Genomic DNA, 9,207 nt, shown 5'->3' on the forward strand with positions numbered 1-9,207 from the left:
TGACAGTGTACCCAATAGATCTGGAAAGATAGAATTTGAGAGGGCTAGGGCCTAAGGAAACACCAGATTCATGCCAGGGAACGCTAGAGCTCCTCAAACATCATCCACCACATTCCAGGGCTAATGCCTGACTCAGACAATGCCAGCATTGAGTCCTCATGACCTCACACCCAGAGCTGTTAAAGGTCTGCAACTGATGCAAACAAAGAAAGCAGGTGGAATGCACCCCCCAGCACCACATGTGCTACTACACGTGCTTTGTAGTGAAGCATCAGAACAGGTGCCAACCGGGCTGATTTCACAGGCATCCATCAGCTGAGACCCCAAAGTCCTTGACTCCAGGGTGACAGGCAGACCAGAGTCTATAACTGTCAGACTGTCTGGTACTGGAAGCTTGATGCCATTACTCCTCCCTAACTGGCAGGTCTCTGAGGGGCACCTTGTGTTTCTGCTATTGTGCAGTTCATTCCTATCCCTTCTATTGTAAGTGCTTTACCAAGATGAGCTGGCTAACCTTCGTGAAGGTGGCCTACAAGATATGAAAAAAATAGCAACCACTTCCTGTCAGCTCTAGAGAACGGGACACTTCAGCACTGGAAAGCATGGTGACTCTGATACAACCGAAATGTGGCTGATTTTGGTAAGGCCATATATATATATGTTTGTCTATGATTCATATCACTGAGTAATTTTATATGTTAGAGACTAAGTTAAATTCTGCGCCTTGAAGAATAAATCACACAAAATTTGACAGCATGACACTCACACACTCTACAGGATATAAACACATTAAAAAATGGAATGAAAAAAGATACATAAAAGACACGGTAAACCACATAGGGACTTGAAAGACAGGCTTGGAGTTGTAATCTTTGCCTTTGGCTTTAAGCGGGATTATGACTTTTCTCAATGGTGGCCCTGTGTGTTCCTGCGAGACAGTAAGAGATAAGGAACCACTAGTGTCAATGACTAGAATTATTGTGTGAATTTTATCTTTGTTCCATCATGGTTATTGAATCTCCTCTTTGTGTGCTGTGTTTATTGATTAGGATATATTGAACCATCCTTGCTTACCTAGAATAATCAAACTGATCACATTGTGAGCGTTTTAGTGTTATGAATTTAAGGATTCTTTTGCAGTTATAGCTTTTTCTTCTTGTTCTTTTTCTAGTTTTTGGTGTCAGAGTAATACTCACTTTGTAGACGAGAGTGGAAGTGTTCTTTCTCTTTCCACGTCATAGAATTGTTTGAGGCGCACAGATGTTCGTTTTTCTCTTGAGGTCTGGTCTTAGGTTTGTCCTCTGCTTGTTTTGTTTTATTATAGCTTGAGTCATACCTCCTTGCCTTTCGTCTGAGCCCTTCTTTGAACTTTGCTAGGACATATGCATCTATAAATCTTTCTATTCCCCTCAATCATTGGAATTTTCAAGATCATCCTTAATAATGTTGTCTTTGATAATATAATTATGAATTTGTATCTCCTTTCTCTTCTTTTTGGTTAGCCTGCATAAGAGACTGTCTATCTTGAACATCCTTTAGTTCCCTAAACAAGATTTTGGACTGTGAAACTAGGACGATATGCCAATTTGAGTTTGAATTTTTGAACTGAACAAGAATCTCTCTCTCTCTCTCTCTCTCTCTCTCTCTTCTCTCTCTCTCTCTCTCTCTCTCTCTCTCTCTCTCTCTCTCTCTTTGTGTGTGTCTGTCTGTCTCCTATTTTTGAGACAGGATTCTGACTCAACTTGGAACTCATTGACTCAGACATACCATCTGACTAGTGAGCCCCTGTGACGTCCTCCACTCCAGTCTGCATACCAGTACTAGAATTACAAGGGTGGACTGCTATGCCCAATGTTTTACATAGGTTCTAGAAATCTGTACTTAGGGTCTCTTGTTTTTACATCCAGGAGTCTCCCCATCCCTAGACCAGACTCTTATGAAAAAAATGTAGGAAATACTTTGGCAACTAACTGCTTTTCCCACCACTCATTTGTGTCAGCCCCATTATAACCTAGCCCATCCATCCTCTGTGTCTACCTGTATTCCCCACAGCCCATACTTATCTTGTTGGTGATATACTAAACACTCTCAGCTTTTGGAGGCTAAAGGAAACTGATATGTTGTTTGCCAACATTCCATGGAGCAGTAGTTGGGGCAGGGCTCAACAATGTTGTTTTCCCATCTACAAAGCTAAGTGATTTCAAGGAAGTGCCTACATCTAGCCAAAAGCTCAGAATGGACCAGATGGGCTGTGTCATTCAAGGTCTCATGTTCTCATTCTGCCTTAGCTTCTTCCTTCTCAGACAAGATAGTCAATTTTCAAAGAAGAAGGAGCAGAAACTGCCTGAATTCCTAGGACCTGTATCAGAAGTTCCGGAATGCTAAGTCTATCTAATATCAAAGAAAGGCAGAATGATGCAGCCCTTCTTTAAAAGGTGATATTTACATGAGGATCAAAAGGAATTGTCCTAAACTATCTGGAGATTGTCTGTTTAAATACACACTCCAAAAGTATTGCTTTCATGAATCACAGTTGGCAAACTTCCAAAACGCAAGTCTCTATCCTCAGGTGATGTCCGAGTTAATCTTTTCATAGTATATTAATTTCCTAATGCTTCCATAGAAACATACTGTAAACTTGTCTGTTTACCACAAAATTGCTTCATTCTCTAATAGTCTGGAAATCTAGAGCCAAACTGTTAGAAGATGGGCTCTAAGGCTCTGAGGGTCAGCTGACTTCGCTCCAAATTCTTTCCATCTTCACATAGCTATCACCCTCATGTCTGTATCCATATATCCTCCATTAGTTAGAGATCACTTTTGCTGAACTGTAGTCAATCTGTAGTCAATCCTAATGACTCCATCTAGTTGATTGTGTTCACCAAGATGCTACTTACAATTAAGGTCACATTCTGAGGTGCTGGGACTTAGAACAATCTTTTTGTGGGGAGGCTATAATTAAGCCTGTCATGAATATAACCAACTGAAGTGGCATTAGGATGTGAGCGTCATTTACAACTGAAAATGATCTTACACATGCACCCACTATGGTTGCAACTTGCGTTTTTTCTTCTTCTTTATAAAACCGCTCTTCAGAAGTGGGATGGTGGGATCTCGTATTTCATGACATTTAACTTGGTGCTAAATAAATTAGAAACATCTAATGAAAGTAGTTGGTTCTGACCAAGTACCTTGTGAGTTCAAATGTAACAAGATTAGATCTACCCAAACCCCACTGCAAAGATGCATAAATGTACCCATATAAAATTCTACACGGTTGAAACTGTCCATAAAGGCCAATCAAAAGCTTTATACTAAGAGATGACCCATACATCCTAAATTAAGACTTACAGCCTTGATGTCCGACTTTATCTAGACAGTATGTATCTGGAATTTGCTACTCTGCTTTGTGCCTTGGCAGGTTGTGGCACACTTCCAGGTACCTGCTCAGAGACTTCTTGGATCCATGAAACACACACACACACACACACACACACACACACACACACACACACACACACAACACATCAGTTAATTTTAATATGCTGTGACTAGCTCAAGGCTGGGCAGTTCTAATCTTTTGCCTGCTACCTCAGGCCCAATAGGTGGAGTGGCCAGGTAACCATTTACCTGAATTCTTATGTGGCTCATTGGCTCTCTCTCCGGAATCTCTAAATCTGACCCATTTCTGATTGCATCATAGTGATTCTCTGTTCCTCTCTTCCGTACCCTAGTCTGGGACCTAGAGGTCCCTCCTCTCTCTCTCTCTGCCCAGCCATTGACTGTTGGCTCTTTATTGATGGATCAAAAACCAACTTCGGACAAGGACTTTCAGCATTTGGACATGTAGATTCCTGATTAAATCGAAGCACTAGAACCAATCCCCAATAACAGTATGTCTTGTCAACACTTAGTACTGGCAATTCCCCCAGCTCAATTGCATTTGTATGTGCAAACCTTATAAAATTTGATGATAGATTGTGAAGTGATTAAACCAAGTGCATTATTCACCTTTTAGCTCATCCTAGCACATAGTTCCTATTCCAAGGGCTTGAGTAATGCATATACATTTAAGACATCCTCTTTCCCTGCTTCATCTTTTTAGGTAGCATATATTTATTGAAGAAACTCTGTAGGACATGAAAGTGAGTACAAAGAAAACCAGTGACATAATGCAGTTCAATTACCTAAATCTCACTGGTGTTGCTGTAAACCTCTGATCCCATTGATAATAAATAATTTCCTCATCGAGACACACAAAACCCTATACATACCCATCCCTTAAGAACATTCATAACAACCTATAAAGGTGTAGAGTAGAATCTTAACATCAGCCTCCATGTTCTATTGGTGGCTTCTCCTGCCAGCCTCCTTCCATTCCAGTCTCCTCCTCTTCCCTCAAACTTTCCTCCCACCCATTTTTCCTTCTCATCCAATGACAGGCCTCACTCTACCTTGTACTTGCCTTCACCTGTATGAAATCCTACACGCTGGCTTTATTTAACTTTTGGGATACGTTTTATCTAGTCTTTGGATATATATCCAGTACTGTGGTTTGAATTTTATTTCTTTTTTTTTTATTATTAACTTGAGTATTTCTTATATACATTTTGAGTGTTATTCCCTTTCCCGGTTTCCGGGCAAACATCCCCCTAATCCCTCCCCCTCCCCTTCTTTATGGGTGTTCCCCTCCCCATCCTCCCCCCATTGCCGCCCTCCCCCCAACAGTCTAGTTCACTGGGAGTTCAGTCTTAGCAGGACCAAGGGCTTCCCCTTCCACTGGTGCTCTTACTAGGATATTCACTGCTACCTATGAGGTCAGAGTCCAGGGTCAGTCCATGTATAGTCTTTAGGTAGTGGCTTAGTCCCTGGAAGCTCTGGTTGCTTGGCATTGTTGTTCATAAGGGGCCTTGAGCCCCTTCAAGCTCTTCCAGTTCTTTCTCTGATTCCTTCAACGTGGGTCCTATTCTCAGTTCAGTGGTTTGCTGCTGGCATTTGCCTCTGTGTTTGCTGTATTCTGGCTGTGTCTCTCAGGAGCGATCTACATCCGGCTCCTGTCGGCCTGCACTTCTTTGCTCATCCATCTTGTCTAATTGGATGGCTGTATATGTATGGGCCACATGTGGGGCAGGCTCTGAATGGGTGTTCCTTCTGTGTCTGTTTTAATCTTTGCCTCTCTATTCCCTACCAAGGGTATTCTTGTTCCCCTTTTAAAGAAGGAGTGAAGCATTCACATTTTGATCATCTGTCTTGAGTTTCATGTGTTCTAGGCATCTAGGGTAATTCAAGCATTTGGGCTAATAGTCACTTATCAATGAGTGCATACCATGTGTGTTTTTCTGTGATTGGGTTACCTCACTCAGGATGATATTTTCCAGTTCCAACCATTTGCCTACGAATTTCATAAAGTCATTGTTTTTGATAGCTGAGTAATATTCCATTGTGTAGATGTACCACATTTTCTGTATCCATTCCTCTGTTGAAGGGCATCGGGGTTCTTTCCAGCTTCTGGCTATTATAAATAAGGTGGCGATGAACATAGTGGAGCACGTGTCTTTTTTATATGTTGGGGCATCTTTTGGGTATATACCCAAGAGAGGTATAGCTGGGTCCTCAGGCAGTTCAATGTCCAATTTTCTGAGGAACCTCCAGACTGATTTCCAGAATGGTTGTACCAGTCTGAAATCCCACCAACAATGGAGGAGTGTTCCTCTTTCTCCACATCCTCGCCAGCATCTGCTATCACCTGAGTTTTGACCTTAGCCATTCTCACTGGTGTGAGGTGAAATCTCAGGGTTGTTTTGATTTGCATTTCCCTTTTGACTAAAGATGTTGAACATTTCTTTAGGTGTTTCTCAGCCATTCGGCATTCCTCAGCTGTGAATTCTTTGTTTAGCTCTGAACCCCATTTTTTAATAGGGTTATTTGTTTCCCTGCGGTCTAACTTCTTGAGTTCTTTGTATATTTTGGATATAAGGCCTCTATCTGTTGTAGGATTGGTAAAGATCTTTTCCCAATCTGTTGGTTGCCGTTTTGTCCTAACCACAGTGTCCTTTGCCTTACAGAAGCTTTGCAGTTTTATGAGATCCCATTTGTCGATTCTTGATCTTAGAGCATAAGCCATTGGTGTTTTGTTCAGGAAATTTTTTCCAGTGCCCATGTGTTCGAGATGCTGCCCTAGTTTTTCTTCTATTAGTTTGAGTGTATCTGGTTTGATGTGGAGGTCCTTGATCCACTTGGACTGAAGCTTTGTACAGGGTGATAAGCATGGATCGACCTGCATTCTTCTACATGTTAACCTCCAGTTGAACCAGCACCATTTGCTGAAAATGCTATCTTTTTTCCATTTGATGGTTTTGGCTCCTTTGTCAAAAATCAAGTGTCCATAGGTGTGTGGGTTCATTTCTGGGTCTTCAATTCTGTTCCATTGGTCTATCTGTCTGTCTCTGTACCAATACCATGCAGTTTTTATCACTATTGCTCTGTAATATTGCTTGAGTTCAGGGATAGTGATTCCCTCAGAAGTCTTTTTATTGTTGAGGATAGTTTTAGCTATCCTGGGTTTTTTGTTATTCCAGATGAATTTGCAAATTGTTCTGTCTAGCTCTTTGAAGAATTGGATTGGTATTTTGATGGGGATTGCATTGAATCTGTAGATCACTTTTGGTAAAATGGCCAGTTTTACTATATTAATCCTGCCAATCCATGAGCATGGGAGATCTTTCCATCTTCTGAGGTCTTCTTTAATTTCTTTTGAATTTTATTTCTAAGTAAGGCTGAACTCTATTTTCAACATGATGGATGGTTTGAGGTCCATTTTTGTTTTCTAGATAGGTAGAGTAGATGGAACTGAGAGGCAGAAAACTGCAGCCTATAGGTCAGTCAGGTAAACCTGGCCCACTATTTTTCTGAGTGAAATTTCACTGGAACACAGAATTTTTTTTAAATGCATCATCTTAGGCTCGTTTCCATAAGGCAAGCTCACCTCACACTGCTGGCTTTCCTGAAATTCACAGTGCGACAACACTCAAAGGTAAAGTCTTCTCTACCCATGCCTCATTCTGCCCTAAAACTGTGGTTCCAACCCTGGCTCTGACATCCCAAGCACTACCTGGATGGCTGGACCAAAGGATATTAGGACTTTCTGTGAGGGATAGATGGGAGCTGAGCCTAGACAAGCCTTCTTTATCTCAGGATGTTGGATTATGCACTCATCTGCAATTATTCTGAGAGCTACAAACCAGAAACAGGAGTAGAGCTGGGTTCCAAGAGTGTCAGGGACTTCACCTACACATCATGCTGAAGTGAGCAAGCCAAGTAGCAATGACCAAAGTTGTATATTTTCAGAGCTAAAACTATTTACTCTCTGGACTACTTTTTTTTTTATTGTAGCATCACTGATTGTATTTATTGCAGGATATTAATAACAGCATGGTACTCAATTTTTTTCCTTTTTTTTTATTAACTTGAGTATTTCTTATATACATTTTGAGTGTTATTCCCTTTCCCGGTTTCCAGGCAAACATCCCCCTCCCCCCTCCCCTTTTTTATGGGTATTCCCCTCCCCATCCTCCCCCTTTTGCTGCCCTCTCCCCAACAATCTAGGTCACTGGGGGTTCAGTCTTAGCAGGACCAAGGGCTTCCCCTTCCACTGGTGCTCTTACTAGGATATTCACTGCTACCTATGAGGTCAGAGTCTAGGGTCAGTCCATGTATAGTCTTTAGGTAGTGGCTTAGTCCCTGGGAGCTCTGGTTGCTTGGCATTGTTGTACATATGGGGTCTCGAGCCCCTTCAAGCTCTTCCAGTTCTTTCTCTGATTCCTTCAACGGGGGTCCTATTCTCAAATCAGTGGTTTGCTGCTGGCATACGCCTCTGTGTTTGCTGTATTCTGGCTGTGTCTCTCGGGAGAGATCTACATCCGGCTCCTGTCGGCCTGCACTTCTTTGCTTCATCCATCTTGTCTAATTAAATAGCTGTATATGCATGGGCCACATGTGGGGCAGGCTCTGAATGGGTGTTCCTTCTGTGTCTGTTTTAGTCTTTGCCTCTCTATTCCCTGCCAAGGGTATTCTTGTTCCCCTTTTAAAGAAGGAGTGAAGCATTCACATTTTTTTAAACATAAAAAATTTGTTGGCTAATGAACTCAAATGTCAATTCCTTCTGAAAGGAATTGGAGGGAGTGGGCAGGAAGCTTGGTGGGTAAGAATGTTTATTGTGCAAACATGAGGTGCAGAGTTCAAATCTCCAGCTTCCACATTAAAGCTGGCATGACAGGATATGTCTGTATTATCAGCCCTGGGGAAAGACACAGCTAGATCCTTAGAGCTCACTAGCCATTGGCCTAGTTGAATTAAAGAACTTCGGGTTCAATGAGAGACCCTGATACAAATAAGGTAGAGGGCACTAGAGAGGAAAACCTTGTGTCCTCTCTACAGTTATGTGTATTAGATGCACACTCATGCACACATGCAACCCCCACATACAGGACCCCCAAGTCTGCTTCAATCATCTGCTTTCTAATGATGGCATTTGTCGAATTATAGTGCATGTGTTCACTACTCCCACAAGTTTTGTCAACAGCCTTGGTTTACACACTGAAAATGTCACAAATATCCTTGAATCCACTGGATCAATTGTCCATCTTGGTTTCTGTCTAAGACTTCAGCATTCATGGAGATAAAGAAGGTATGTATGCTGCCCAATGAAGTGGTATGGGTTATAATTGGATTATCATTACAGCAGTCTCTCCAACCTTCAGTTTACATGTGAGGAAACTGAGTGGCGTTGTAACCAAATTAGTCCCATGGTCCACATTGCTTTATGCTTAGACCTTTCCTTTCTCCCACTCTCCCTCTCCCTCCTGCCCTTCATCCCTCCCTTCCTTTCTCTATCTCCATTTTCTAGAATACAGTGTGGTTTATGACACGACAACAAACTACATTAATCCCTTCTATCCCTGACTTCACATTCCTTTCTTGCTTCTTTCCTTCCTACCTCTTTTCTATGTATTGCCCTGGGGATTGAATCTGAGGCTTCTTGCTAGGCAAACTCTCTGCCAGTGAGCTGAGCCACAACTCCAACCCATAGCAACTGTTTACGAGAGAATGTATCTTCAGAAGCGTACTCTGTAGGCTCAGAATGGCCTCACACTCACCGTGTAGGACAAAACTTGTCTAGAATTTGTTGGGATCTTCCTGTTTCACCCT

The sequence above is a fragment of the Rattus norvegicus genome, chromosome 8 (assembly GCF_021556685.1).
Source record: "Rattus norvegicus strain SHRSP/BbbUtx chromosome 8, alternate assembly SHRSP_T2T, whole genome shotgun sequence".
Classification (NCBI taxonomy): domain Eukaryota; kingdom Metazoa; phylum Chordata; class Mammalia; order Rodentia; family Muridae; genus Rattus; species Rattus norvegicus.